Source organism: Lepidochelys kempii, chromosome 16 (assembly GCF_965140285.1).
Source record: "Lepidochelys kempii isolate rLepKem1 chromosome 16, rLepKem1.hap1, whole genome shotgun sequence".
Lineage (NCBI taxonomy): Eukaryota > Metazoa > Chordata > Testudines > Cheloniidae > Lepidochelys > Lepidochelys kempii.
The window spans coordinates 6,667,860-6,682,573 of NC_136395.1; the positions used below are offsets into that span (position 1 = coordinate 6,667,860).

The 14,714-nt window shown below is 47.1% G+C and overlaps 1 long non-coding RNA gene across 1 annotated transcript in view; it reads right to left on the reverse strand.

Annotated features, from left to right (window-relative positions):
• Nucleotides 1–2,710: 2,710 nt before the first annotated feature.
• Nucleotides 2,711–14,714, reverse strand: part of LOC140899148 (uncharacterized) — an 89,290-nt gene continuing 77,286 nt past the window's right edge. The window contains exons 3-4 of the long non-coding RNA XR_012155236.1: nucleotides 4,858–4,994; nucleotides 2,711–2,964 (exon numbers count right to left, since the gene is read on the reverse strand). This is a non-coding gene — a long non-coding RNA (uncharacterized LOC140899148). The remainder of the gene's footprint in view (nucleotides 2,965–4,857; nucleotides 4,995–14,714) is intronic.

The following is a 14,714-nucleotide window of genomic DNA, read 5'->3' on the forward strand; positions in this document are numbered from 1 at the left end:
TGAAATACTTGAGAGCTGTGTTAAGTGGTGGGACCTGATGATATCCTGGCAGATTGGTGATTGGCAGGCAGGGTGGCCAGTGGAGAGGTATGGTAATTAGCTAGCAAGGTAGCTGCCTGACAAGACTGGAATGGAGTTCTGCTGAGAGGCGTGGCCAGCAGAGAGGATGAGAGCGGAGCCTGGTGGAGAGGCGTGGCAGTTGGTTGGTGAAGAGGAGTGGCGAGTGAGTAAGGTGCCTTCTTTCCCCCACCCCCCAGGGTGGAAGGTGAACTCTGTAGATGTACCTCTGAACTCTGGGTCTGCACTGACCAAGGACAGCAAGGGACAGTGAAGGGATGGGCATGTTAAAGGGACTTTTGGTTGCTGGACTTAAGAACCTGAGGGAAAAGGACACTGCCTAACTTACTTGGGGTGGGTATTTTGCTCATGATTTATGTTTATGGACCCTGTTTGCAGTATTTTCCCAAATTAATGCCGAGTTACTTCCCCCCATTTTATTAAAAGTTTCATTTCTACACTTGGGCTCTGCTTGCGAGAGGGGAAGTATTGCCTCTTAGAGGTGCTCAGGGGGTGGTGTGTAATTGTCCCAGGTCACTGGGTCGGGGCTTGAGCCAGTTTTGTGTTGAATTGTTGAAAAGAAACCCCTGGATACTGAACTCAGCCCTTGTTGCTGCCAACTCCGACTCGCAGAAAGGTTATAATAACATTACTTTAGACCTTAATTTTAAAAGTGGTGCAGTATCCCCAAGCACTGAAGTGATGCTGTTGTGGTGCATTGGCAGAGAGCTGCACATGCATGTGTGCAGACAAGTACCAGGAGTGGAATAGCAGTGAGGCTGCATGTCCAGTTTGGAGCATACTGGCATTGCAAAGGGTGCTGCAGGTCACAGTTTAGCTGCTTGGGAGCTCAGGATTGGAGCAGCAGAGGGAACTGCACAACAGGACTGGAATGCATTGACAAAGCTCTGGATGGGCATGCTTGGGACCTGGGCAGGGGGCAGGACTGGAATTGCAGGGATGCTGTGGCTTAGGATTGATGGACTCTGGAGGGCTGAGGGCCCAGGGCTGGAATAGCGGGAGTTGCTACATTTTGGGCTCTTGCCACACCATGCCCGTGTGCTAGCACCATAGGCTGCCAATCACCCACCTCCTCAGCATATGTAGCCAGCATCCTTGCCTGGCCACTGTATGAACCTTCTGCAGCACTGGGAGTGGGGTCAAGAGAGGAGCCTTCAATCCTGCCTTCCTAACCACAACTCTCAGTGGTGCAATAAAGTAGCTGACTAGGAGGAATAGAGGCTTGAAGCTGGGATCTCTCATTATCATGCTGGCACATGCCTCTTTTCACCTGATCCTGAAGCCTGTAACCCAGTGTTGGGCAACTTGCAGCTGTCAAGGTTCCTCCCCCACTCTGAACTCTAGGGTACAGATGTGGGGACCTGAATGAAAACCTCCTAAGCTTACTTTTATCAGCTTAGGTTAAAACTTCCTCAAGGTACAAATTAATTTTATCCTTTGCCCTCGGAATATCCACTGCCACCACCAAACTCTAACTGGGTTTACTGGGAAACGTAGTTTGGACACCTCTTTCCCCCCAAAATCCTCCCAACCCTTGCACCCCACTTCCTGGGAAAGTTTTGGTAAAAATCCTCACCAATTTGCATACGTGACCACAGACCCAAACCCTTGGATCTGAGAACAATGAAAAAGCATTCAGTTTTCTTACAAGAAGACTTTTAATAGAAATAGAAGTAAATAGAAGTAAAGGAATCACCTCTGTAAAATCAGGATGGTAGATACCTTACAGGGTAATTAGATTCAAAACACAGAGAATCCCTCTAGTCAAAACCTTAAGTTACAAAAAAGACACACAGACAGGAATAGTCATTCTATTCAGTCATTCTGTTCTTTTCTCAGCCATTTAAAGAAATCATAATCTGACATGTACCTAGCTAGATTACTTACTAAAAGTTCTAAGACTCCATTCCTGTTCTATCCCCGGCAAAAGCAGCATACCGACAGACACAGATCCTTTGTTTCTCTCCCTCCTCCCAGCTTTTGAAAGTATCTTGTCTCCTTGTTGGTCATTTTGGTCAGGTGCCAGCGAGGTTACCTTTAGCTTCTTAACCCTTTACAGGTGAGAGGATTTTTCCTCTGGCCAGGAGGGATTTTATAGAATCATAGAATCATAGAATATCAGGGTTGGAAGGGACCCCAGAAGGTCATCTAGTCCAACCCCCTGCTCAAAGCAGGACCAATTCCCAGTTAAATCATCCCAGCCAGGGCTTTGTCAAGCCTGACCTTAAAAACCTCTAAGGAAGGAGATTCTACCACCTCCCTAGGTAACGCATTCCAGTGTTTCACCACCCTCTTAGTGAAAAAGTTTTTCCTAATATCCAATCTAAACCTCCCCCACTGCAACTTGAAGGGGTTTTAAAGGGGTTTACCCTTCCCTTTATATTTATGACAGCAGCCCATGAGGGTAATTTGATTATGGGCCACGAGACTTTTTGCTGACGTTGACTGTCTGCAGGCATGGCCTCCTGCAGCTCCCAGTGGCCGCGTTTCACCATTCCCAGCCAATAGGAGCTGCAGAAAGTGGCAGTCAGCACGTCCCTACAGCCCCCCCCCCACACACACTTCCCGCAGCTCCCATTGGCCGGGAATGGTGAACCGTGGCCACTGGGAGCTGCAGGGGGCCATGCCTGCAGATGGTCAATGTCAGCAAAATGTCTCGTGGCCTGCAATCAGATTATCTTGATGGGCTGCAGGTTGCCCACCACTGCTGTAACCTGATGCTTCTGTGCTGCCAGAGGGACGCCACGTCTCCGAAGCGAAGAAACGAAGAGTTTCAGTCATGGAAAACAGCTCTGGGAGACTGATTTATGTCTGCGATGTTCCATTGGTAGCCACTTTGGTTGGATTTAGATGCCGGTTGAGTGCTGCTCAGGATGACATATGCGGCTGGAGAAAGGGAAAACATAAGAAGTATAACTACTGGGCAAGGAGCAGATTTCAGCAGACTGTAACCTGAGTGTGTTGACCCTTTTCCTAAGTAGCACATGGTTATTTATAGATGCAGTAGTTGGAGGGATGGGTGATGTGGCCTCCCTTGTGCTTCTTTCTGTTGGCTTTAGTCCTGAAGCATGTGTGCTGGATGGTCACCAGGATGAATGCCAGGCCAGATACACAAGCTGTGCTGCAGTTCTCCCTGGCTCTCATCCTGGGCAGCCAATGCTCATATGTGAAAAAACAAACACACACACACACACTCACACTCTTTCTCTCTCTCATAGAGATAGCGGGGGTGGGAGGGAGGCAGGCAGGAGGGCCAAGCCTCGAGGAATTTGTTAAGGACATGGAACAATTCCAGACTAGTCTCGCCTCAGGATCTGCTTTTCTAAGAACACTAATTAAGGGTGACAAAGGATGACTCCAAATCAAATCATCTCCAGGACAGCCAGACCAGGAGCAAAAGGCAGGAACTTTCATAGCTGTATGGTCTCAGGAGGGAATTGCAAATGCCAATTGACCAAGCCATGGGCTTCACACCCAGCTCCTGTGGTCTAACTTGCCTCCTTGGCTGAGTGTCACTGGGCTCTGCTGAAATGAGACCCTGACTTCACAAGCACTTTCCAGACTCTCTCTTTTCCCCAGCTCCTCTCACAAGCCCTGAGGAGCCTCCACATCTTCCTCTCTTGGTTCTCCCCACACTTTAGGTCCTGCGTGGCTGCAGCAACCATCTTTCTGGCCAAGTTCTCCTTTGGCAGGTCTCAGGGGAAAGGTGGCTCTTGGGTGGCTCTCCATGTTCCCACCTTCATAAGCAGGTAGTATGAGGCTCTCCAGATCTCCCTCCTCACTCACAGCCCTGCAGAGTGCCATCAACCAGTGCAGCCTGGTGTGGGTTGCAATTACAGTTGGAATCATTGTTGCCGTGGTATTTCAAAAGGGTGAAGGCTGTCCTGGGCTGGAAGGCTGGGCAGGGATTTGAGTGGGTTCTCTGCCCAGGCAGACTGGCCAAGTGGCATCCATGATACAATGGACTGACTGGATGAGCAAGGAGGAGCCATGGCTCCTGTGGGAGTGGAACCTGCAGGACAGGACGGGCGTAGGGGGTCTCCCCTTCACCCAGAGTGTGCTACTGAATCACTGGTTTAGCCAAAGGTGCCCCCAGCAGTGTGCTAGCTCCTGAGGAATCCAGGCTGCCATTGCAGGTCCAGGAGAGAGAAACACAACAGGAGTAGGAGAGTGTAAAAGGTGTGGCTGTGTTGCTGAGGCAGCTGTTAACTCCTGGGGTTGTGATGCAGCCACATGGAACATGTGTGCAAAGAGCCAGCTTTCAGGAAAGCACCAGCCAAAGCAGTGTAGCTTCCCTCTTCCCTCTGTTGGACAAGTGGAGACACCGGGCTTCAGACTCATCAGCATCTCCTCAGCCAGCGTGAGATAATATCAGAAAAATTCAATGTGAAGGGGAAAACATAGGAAGAAACCCTCTAATTAGCCTGCTGCTGAGCATACAGGAGACAGGAAATGGGTTGTGAGGAAGGAAGAGAGACAGTCATAAACTGTGACCCATGAACCCCTCAGTGCCAACTGGCAATGGTGTTACAAGAATATCCTGATTCTGGAAAGAACATTTTGGTTCACCAAAGACTGTTGTGTGAGGTCTTCAGTGAAAGCCAGGGTCATGCTGGTGGTTAATATTGGTGTGAAATGTATGTATAGCTATTATGTAAGGCATTATGTATGTACACTCTTTATCACAGCAGAGGTAGAGAAACAGGTTTTCTGTCCGACACAACCTGTCTCTCTGTAGAATACAAATTAAGCATTGTAGCTAACACAACTGATACTCACTTGATGAAATTATCAAAGGGATGTGAAGTCAACAGGGCAGCAGCACATAGGAAAACAAGTGTGTCCTGCCATTGAGTACAGACAATGACCTTCAGGGATAGAAGGAGAAGGCAAAGAGGATACCCCATATCCTGCACCTAGGAAGTAAACAGAAGTGCGTTTACATTCATGAAAATGGGTTTCAACCAACTTTGGTTGAAAATATAGCAGAGGACGTTGGGGGTAAGTAAATTTCTTCAGACAGGAGGGCTGTTAAGTTTAATCTCTAGAAAGTGTTATGATTTTGCTTTATATGTAGCCATTATCTTTTCTCACTATCTCTTGAATCTTTGATCCTAAACTTGTCAATGTTTTCACAATAAATATATCTCAGTGCTGTGATATTAAACCAGGTGCTGAACCCGAGTTAACTCATGCAAGTGGTGTGTGCACTGTTCCCTGGGGGACAGCAGACCTGGTATTTCTGTGATTGTTCAGTGAATACGGGGCCGGACATTACAGGGGAATGCTCCAAATAGGCTGGGGGGCTGGGGTGCACCTATTGCTAACATGAAAGGCAAAGTAAGGGCTGGCTGAGCTCCGAGGAGACTGCTCGGGTAACTCACAGACACTTGCTGTCATGGAGCTGACATCCAGTTAAGCACAAGCAAGTCTCTCTCATGCTGGAGGCAGGGGGTAACAAAATGATTGTCATGATTTTGTCATAACAAAATGGTACATCAGATGGACTGAGCATGCTCAATAACATCCACTGAAGCTGCTGCCCTCACTCTGTCTCCTCTCCCGCCCCCATCCCGAGGTACTGGTTGTCTCTGTCAAGAGCCGCTGGGTGGCAACAACTGTGTGAAGGGGGATAGAGAAGCCAGTGTTTGAGGAGTAGGAGGGGTGGGAGAGAGAGAAGATTGAAACCCATGGCCTGTGTTATACAGGGCATCCCTTTGGGCCTTAATATCTGTGACTCGCTGTGGGAGTCCTGATCTCACAGAGAAAAGTTACTCCCTTCACGTGGCGCACAGCCAGGGATTGGCTGAACCACCCAGGAGATTCATACCAAAAGAATCACTCATGGAGAACTGATGATTTGAACCTGTTCCGTTTTCCCTTTCCCTTTCCTCCCATTGGAATAAGCTGCTTGGAGAACTGTGCTTGGCTCAGAAGCAATGAGTGTTCTGTGCAAGGTGGGACTCTGTGTGTCCTAACGATGAATGCCCCACACCATCTGCTCCCATGTCCCTGCCCTGAGCTACCTGGAAACAAAACATCAGTTACAGCACCAGTCTCCACATGGCTGGGCTGCGTTAGCCTCTCCCACAGCCCATTATTCTCTCTGTTCAGTGATGAAGCAGCCTCAACGCCATTCCTACTTCCTGGCTTGAAGAGAGAAACAATGGACCCTGTATGGTCTACAACGAGCCACATGAAGCAGGGAGGAGCTTGATATGACTCCTACATCTTCATCTCCAGTCACCTAGTCCACCTTTCTACCCAGGCAGGTTTGGTCTCTAGTGAGTACTTATCAGCATTTTGTCTGAGTTGACTATAATCCCCAAGCCCACCCAAAACAGAATCCAGGTGTGAACAAACCGGGCTCCCCTCCCCTCCATCAGCCCCAGCCTCCGAGTAGCACGAGAAGTGTGAAAAGCAGAGACTGACAAATTTTTAGGCTCTTGCTTACTTTACAATATTGTACTAAAAGGCTATAAAGGTGACATATATTTTCTTTGGTAAGTTACAGCTTTGCGGCTCTTGGGTGAATGACCCAGCTGAGCCAGGTGAGGGATATTCGAGCACATCGCAAATGTTTATTGGGATGTATTTCGATACGCAGCTTTTATGACTCTATTTCTGGACTGGATCTTTAGATCTCTACAGTCTCTGTTTTCTGCTGAGACTGGCAGCCATTTGGGGCCAGGTTTTCAATCGACCTCAGCACCCAACACGTTGGGCTCCTGTGAAAAGCTGGCCAATCCTTTTGGCGTCTGAATTTGAGAGGAGCACATCTGGCATTCTGACAGTTGTGTTCAGCCTGGTGTGAAGGGTCACAGGGCAGACACACACTTTTCATCAAGATTTTACTTTTGATCTTTCTTGTTTTCTTTTTCTCCATCTAAAATAACAGCTGCTTAGGCTCCAAGTTGGTTGCAGTGTGTGAACAAATGCAACCCTAATGACACAAGCTTACGCAGAGACCCAGGTAAACAAAGACTGTAGATGAGGCCTCACAAAAATGCATTCACAACCTCCAGCTCAGAAAACAAAGTGAAACTCCCCACAGGGCCACCAGTGCCTGTACCCAGGGAGGATCCCCTTTAGTTCTCAGTATTCAGAGTAACAGCCGTGTTAGTCTGTATTCGCAAAAAGAAAAGGAGTAATTGTGGCACCTTAGAGACTAACCAATTTATTTGAGCATGAGCTTTCGTGAGCTACAGCTCACTTAGTAGCAGTGCTTATATCCGCTCTTTAGCCCTCTAGCCCCTAGAGAGGAAGGACAAGCAAACAGCCTCCAGGCCTGACGTGTTCCAGCCAGCAGAGTGCAGTGGTGCTAAAATACACATGGACAGTCCATTGCATTGACCAACTGCCCCAGCTCCGCCTCTCTTCTTTGGCAATTGGCATTCACTCCTTTACATCCAGAACTCCCCACCCTCAGCCTCAGCCCCTCTGTGTAGCTGGGTTTCAAAGAGATAGATACAAAACTGAGGCCTATTGCAGCAAAGAGCTAAAGATGACCCTGGCTCTGTGCAAGCACTAGGGGCCTGGACATCATAGTCTGAAGTTACCCAGGGCAATGGTGTGAATCAAGTCATGTCCATGTTGGTGTGTGTATTCCTGCCCAAGACATCACACTCCTAGTGCAGGCCCTGCTTCACTCCTCTCAGCAATGGTCATTTTGTGGACAGGGACCCAGAGCTTTTTTTATAATGCTGCTGCAGGTCTCTGTTGGGTTTGTAGAGTCCCTTGCACACAGGACTTGCCTTTCTTCCCCAGGTACAATTCTCTCTGTCAGAAACGGGGTCAGCTTACTCAGAAATCCTGTTTTTCTCTTTCTGTTTCCCAAGAACAGCAAAAGCGCTGCAGGGCAGCATGAGGCTCCCTGCCTAAGGATGAGTCCATCCCTGGGAGAACTGGACGCTCCATGCCCAGCAATGATCTATGCTTTCCGATGTTGCAGCGTAGGAGTCAGTGCCCAAGTGAGTCTGAAGATGAGATGAGACTTTCCTGGCTCAACTGGGCTCTGATTTAAAGTTTAGTTATCCAAGGAGATATTTTGTGGATCACTTCCCCAAACTTTGAAACTTGCAAGGACTCTGAGTCTCCCTGAATCGCCTGCATTAGAATCCTTTCTCTAGATTTCAAAATGGAATCTGCCGAATCCCCTGCACAGTGCCTAAGGACGTTTACCAGCGTGACAGGTTGCTGGAGAATGAAGTCCTCTGTTTATCCCCAGGACAGATATGACATGGGCACCACAGCTGGGCAGTGCGTGTCGCCTGTGTGCCTGTCTGGAGAGCGAGCACTCTGAAGGAAAGACCCTGAATTAGGGGCAGATTCCAGAGTGCACACAACCACCAACAGCTGGAACCATTCCTGTGGGGAGTATCTTATCTCCAGCGATGGGAACAATGAAGACCAGACCACAGCAACAAGGGAGAAGAGACCATGAGCCAAGAGGAGGGATTGTGGGCTCAGCACCTGAGAGTGAATCTGCCTCTGAAACGCCGTCGGAGACCAGGGAGCCCTGAGGAATGCAGAGTGGAGAAATCATTAAGACCCCATCTGCCTGAGATCAAGGAGCCTTTGCACAGCTCCTTAACTTTAGGTCTCACACCAAGGACAATGCTTGTTGCCAATCCTATCATAAATTATATGAAGATTTATTAAACAGGGAAAGGAAATTTGAGAGTTATTTACAAGGTTAAAACAAGCAAACAGACACGTGAATGAGTTACAGTCTTAAGTTTCAAAAGGTAATAGAGGCTTCTATCATCAGCAAGCTCTATATGTTCTTTAGGGCTAACCCAGGCTAAGCAGCTGGGGATATCTTGCTTATGCCTAGAAACCCTGCGCCCCCTCTCTCCGCTGCCCAGAGTTCAAGCTGCATAGATATATCTAGTTCTTTTTATTTGTGGGTTTTATCCCCCTCCTGCCATGTGCTCTGAGTTGCAAACTCAGCTGATGGGGGGAGTCCACTTGCATGACTCATCTTCATGGGGAGGAGAGCAGAACAACTGTAAGAGTCTTTAGTCCTTTTGTTGATGATTCCTCAATCCAGATGTGGGGAGTTTCCAGGTGTAAGATCCAACCAGAATCTGTTTGGTATGGAGGGGTCTCCTCTTTTAGGAAGGGTGTACACATTTCTGTAGAAGAGCAGCGCTTTACACTAGTTAATGCCTCTCTCCTGTCTGGTGATTTACAGTCACAGAGGCTCACACTACAGCCACTCACATATTATCTTTCAATATGTTACAAATGAGATTAATGCTGGCAGCAACTCACAAACATTCAATTGAGTCTAAAACTAAACACATTCATATAATTCTAATACCTATTTTATCAATATTAGATTCCAGCTCTGTATCTGTCAGTGTCCAGCGGAGACATGGGGATCATGGCATGAGCTGGTGCCTGGCCTGCCAGCGTCACAGGAGCTCCAAGAAATGCGTCCCCGCCCCTGTCGTCCCCCGTCCCCCCCCCCCACACACATACTGTGAGCCAGTCCGAATTTTACTTCAGCTCTTAATGCTCAGAGCGCCTTACCCAAAATGCTCGGATCAGGGGATTGAACATCAAAAAGCTGAACTATAATCAGGAGAATAAAGGTCACTTTACAAGGAAACATTTGTTCTCCATCCCTGCAATTTCCTTTCTCATGTATTATGTTTTCCAGGATGAATCTCTCATGTTTGATCACTGTCCTGGCTCAGGACTGATCATCACCCTCCTGACATACACACAGTCCAGATCTGAGAGCAGGTATATCACAAAATTATACCCTCGGAAGAAAACAGTGTTTTAAGAAGGAGGGGAGAAATCTTGGAACCACTGAAATCAATGGGAATTTTGCCACTGACTTCAGTGGGGCCAGGATGTCACTCTGTGGGCTAGAAATAAACTGAGGAGAGTCCCTGGGATTATAGGTTTCAGAGTAGCGGCCGTGCTAGTCTGTATCCGCAGAAAGAACAGGAGTACGTGTGGCATCTTAGAGACTAATCAATTTATTTGAGCATAAGCTTTTGTGGGCTACTGCCCACTTCATTGGGTGCATAGAATGGAACATATAGTAAGAAGGTGTATATATATATATATATATATATATATATACATACATACAGAGAACATGAAAGGTGAAGTAAGAGGCTAATTAATTAAGATGAGCTATTATCAGCAGGAGAAAAAAACTTTTGCAGTGATAATCAAGATGGTCCATTTAGACAGTTGACAAGAAGGTGTGAGGATACTTAACATAGGGAAATAGATTCAATATGTGTAATGAGCAAGCCACTCCCAGTCTCTATCCAAGCCCAATCCCTCAGACAAACACCTACAAGATCTCTATCAAACATTCTTAAAACTGCAATACCCACCTGCTGAAGTGAAAAAACAGATTGACAGAGCCAGAAGAATACCCAGAAGTTACCTACTACAGGACAGGCCCAACAAAGAAAATAACAGAACGCCATTAGCCATCACCTTCAGCCCCCAACTAAAACATCTCCAATGCATCATCAAAGATCTACAACCTATCCTGAAAAATGGTCCCTCACTCTCATAGATCTTGGGAGACAGACCAGTCCTCGCTTACAGACAGCCCCCCACCCTGAAGCAAATACTCTCCAGCAACCACACACCACACAACAGAACCACTAACCAAGGAACCTATCCTTGCAACACAGCCCGATGCCAACTGTGTCCACATCTTTATTCAAGTGACACCATCACAGGGCCTAATAACATCAGCCACACTATCAGAGGCTCATTCACCTGCACATCCACCAATGTGATATATGCCATCATGGGCCAGCAATTCCCCTCTGCCATGTACATTGGCCAAACCGGACAGTCTCTACGCAAAAGAATAAATGGACACAAATTTGACATCAGGAATCATAACATTCAAAAACCGGTAGGAGAACACTTCAGTCTCTCTGGCCACTCAGTAACAGATTTAAGGGTGGCAATTTTGCAACAGAAAAGCTACAAAAACAGACTCCAGTGAGAAACTGCTGAGCTTGAATTAATATGCAAACTAGATACCATTAACTTGGGTTTGAATAGAGACTGGGAGTGGCTGGGTCATTACACATATTGAATCTATATCCCTATGTTAAGTATCCTCACACCTTCTTGTCAACTGTCTAAATGGGCCATCTTCATTATCACTACAAACGTTTTTTTTCTCTTGATGATAATAGCTCATCTTAATTAATTAGCCTCTTACTCCACCTTTTCATATTCTCTTTATGTTTGTATGTCTATCTATATATATGTTCCATTCTATGCATCCGATGAAGTGGGCTGTCGCCCACGCAAGCTTATGCTCAAATCAATTTGTTAGTCTCTAAGGTGCCACATGTACTCCTGTTCTTTTTCCTGGGATTATAGGTGACATTAACAGTGTATAGGGAAAAAACACCCCAAGGAAAGGGTCATAACTATTTAATAATAATAACATTAAATAATATTCCAACCACTAGCTGGGTATGAATTGTTTCTATATTGCAAATAAAACTACAGACTTATGAACATACTAACAAATAGTAATCAAAAGCTTCAACCCTCAGGATAACTTGGGGTACAATAAAATGAAAAATAATCACAGTTTGTGGGAAAAACATGGGAATGAAGTTCTTGATCTAAAACACTTACTACAGATTAGCCAGAGAGCCCCAGTGACTCAGTGCTCACGAAAGCTTATGTTCAAATGACAGGTTTCAGAGTAACAGCCGTGTTAGTCTGTATTCACAAAAAGAAAAGGAGGACTTGTGGCACCTTAGAGACTAACCAATTTATTTGAGCATGAGCTTTCGTGAGCTACAGCTCACTTCATCGGATGCATACCGTGGAAACTGCAGCAGACTTTATATACACACAGAGAACATGAAACAATACCTCCTCCCACCCCACTGTCCTGCTGGTAATAGCTTATCTAAAGTGATCATCAAGTTGGGCCATTTCCAGCACAAATCCAGGTTCTCTCACCCCCTCACCCCCCTCCAAAAACACACACACACAAACTCACTATCCTGCTGGTAATAGCTCATCCAAAGTGACCACAGAAAGCCTGGATTTGTGCTGGACATGGCCCACCTTGATTACCATGCACATTGTAGGGAGAGTGGTCACTTTGGATGAGCTATTACCAGCAGGAGAGTGAGTTTGTGTGTGTGTTTTTTGGAAGGGGGTGAGAGAACCTGGATTTGTGCAGGAAATGGCCCAACTTGATTATCATGCACATTGTGTAGAGAGTTGTCACTTTGGATGGGCTATTACCAGCAGGAGAGTGAGTTTGTGTGTGTGTGTTTTTGTAGGGGGGTGAGGGGGTGAGAGAACCTGGATTTGTGCTGGAAATGGCCCAACTTGATGATCACTTTAGATAAGCTATTACCAGCAGGACAGTGGGGTGGGAGGAGGTATTGTTTCATGTTCTCTGTGTGTATATAAAGTCTGCTGCAGTTTCCACGGTATGCATCCGATGAAGTGAGCTGCAGCTCACGAAAGCTCATGCTCAAATAAATTGGTTAGTCTCTAAGGTGCCACAAGTACTCCTTTTCTTTATGCTCAAATAAATCTGTTAGTCTCTAAGGTGCCACAAGTCCTCCTGTTCTTTTTACGGATACAGACTAACATGGCTGCTACTCTGAAACCAGTGACTCCTGACATGTATGTCAGTACCAGAAGACAGCAAATGCTACAAATAGAAAATATAGTCAAGGAGGGAATGAAACAGCTACATCATCTCTAGGGCCTGATTTACTGCTTGCTTTGAGCGTTAGTGTGCAGGGGGAAAGGCTTGGGATCCTCACAGATAAAGTTACCATTGTCACTAGCTTTGATGGGAACAAAACCAAAGTTTTAAACCCAAAAGAGCAAAATTCCACACTGAGAAGCAAAAGCCGCTTACCTGGAGCTTGCACACTTTTCAAAATGGCCGAAGTACATGGATTTTGTTTATTTAAGAAATCTTTCCTTGTGTAAGCAGTGTCAGGATGAGCTCCACCCTGACATCTGGTGGTGAGGTGTGGCAAGTTGTGGAAAAGAACTTCAGGGGCCGATCTCATTTGCATAGGCACACCCACCACGCCTAGAATGAGACCATAGCTGCCCAAATGGTCACTTTGGCTGCTGTGGGATCCCCAGTGTCTCTGTTATTGGGGCAGGAAGAATAAATTGCTATTACCCTGATTATGGGAACTGTGCTTGGAACTGTACGTGGCCTTTTGTTATGATGGAGGGATTCACCATCAGTACACTGGCCATTTGCAGTGGTGTTGTGCTGGCTGGCTCCGAGGTTTGGGCTTCCCAAAACTCACTGGCAGCCTGCCTTTCTTCCTCCTCTCGGACCTCTTTTATCAGCTGGGAGTAACTTGGGGGATGTTCCCGTCGTTCTCTTAGCCGGAGATGAAGTAGAATCGGGTTCTGATACTGAGTTCCTCTTACAATTTGAGCCAGTCTGGTCTGATCCATCTGCTCAGCAGTCACTGCTCCCCTCATGATAGCTCTCTGAAGCAGTCTCTCCAGTCTCTGTATGTAGGCTGAAGCCTTCTCGCCCTTTTGTTGTCGGGAATTAAGGAACTTACAGTAGCTGTCTTCAGGGCCCTCTACGCTCCCAAAGTTGTGTTCAAGGGCCTCTAGGCAGTCCTTCACACTGACCCCAGGGTCAATGAGCTTCAGGGTGCGAATCACATCTAATGCTGGGCCGCCAAGGCTCTCTATAAGGCATCTTCGCTTTTCTGCATCTGGTACGGCCCACTCTTGCAGCATTTCAGTGGTATGCTCTAACCAGGGTTCAAACTCCTCCTCCCCAGCAAATAATCTTAACTTACGACAAGAGTCTGACTCAGCATGGGGAAGCACAACCTTTTCCAATATTTGCCCCAGAGCTTTTGTCCAATCATCAGCCGAGGCTGCAGCCTCTGAGCTAGAAGCTGCTGAGCCAGGGCCCAACAAACCTGACATATTAGCCATTATACAAACAGTAATTTCCTCAAAATATAAGCACAAACAAAAAAAATATAAATTGTTTCCCAATGTAGTGGATCACTCAACAGGTGCTTGCGAGGGGTACTGACCCAGGCGATCCCGGACGAGCCCCCAAAAATGTAACCCTTCTGCCCGTCAGAGTTGGCAGCAACAAGGGCCGGGTTCAATATCTAGGGGTTCCATTCCAATAACACAATGCAAACCGGCTCGAGCCCCCACCCAGTGACCTGGGACCAATATATACCACCCCCGCTGGGCGCCTCCAAGAGGCAATACTTCCCCTCTCGCAAGCACAGAGTCTGAGTGTAGCAAAAGTCTTTTAATAACAGAGAGAAACAATGTGGCATTATGTTGGGGAAACACCACCAACAGGATTCATAACACAACCCATGAGCAAAAACAACCCCACCCCAGGCAAATTGGGGCATGCCCTTTTCCCTTTGGTTCTTGAGTCCAGCAACCCCAAATCACCCAAAGTCCCAAAAGTCCAATGCCCCAAAAGTCTCTGTCCCTGGTCAGGGCAGCCCCAGAGTTCGAAAGTTTATCGGTGGAGCTTTACCTCCCAATCTGGGTGGAAATGGGACAGGGGTAAGAGGCACCTTACGTGATCTGAAGCTGACCGCCCCATAGCTCCATAGCGGCGCTCCGCTCCGCCA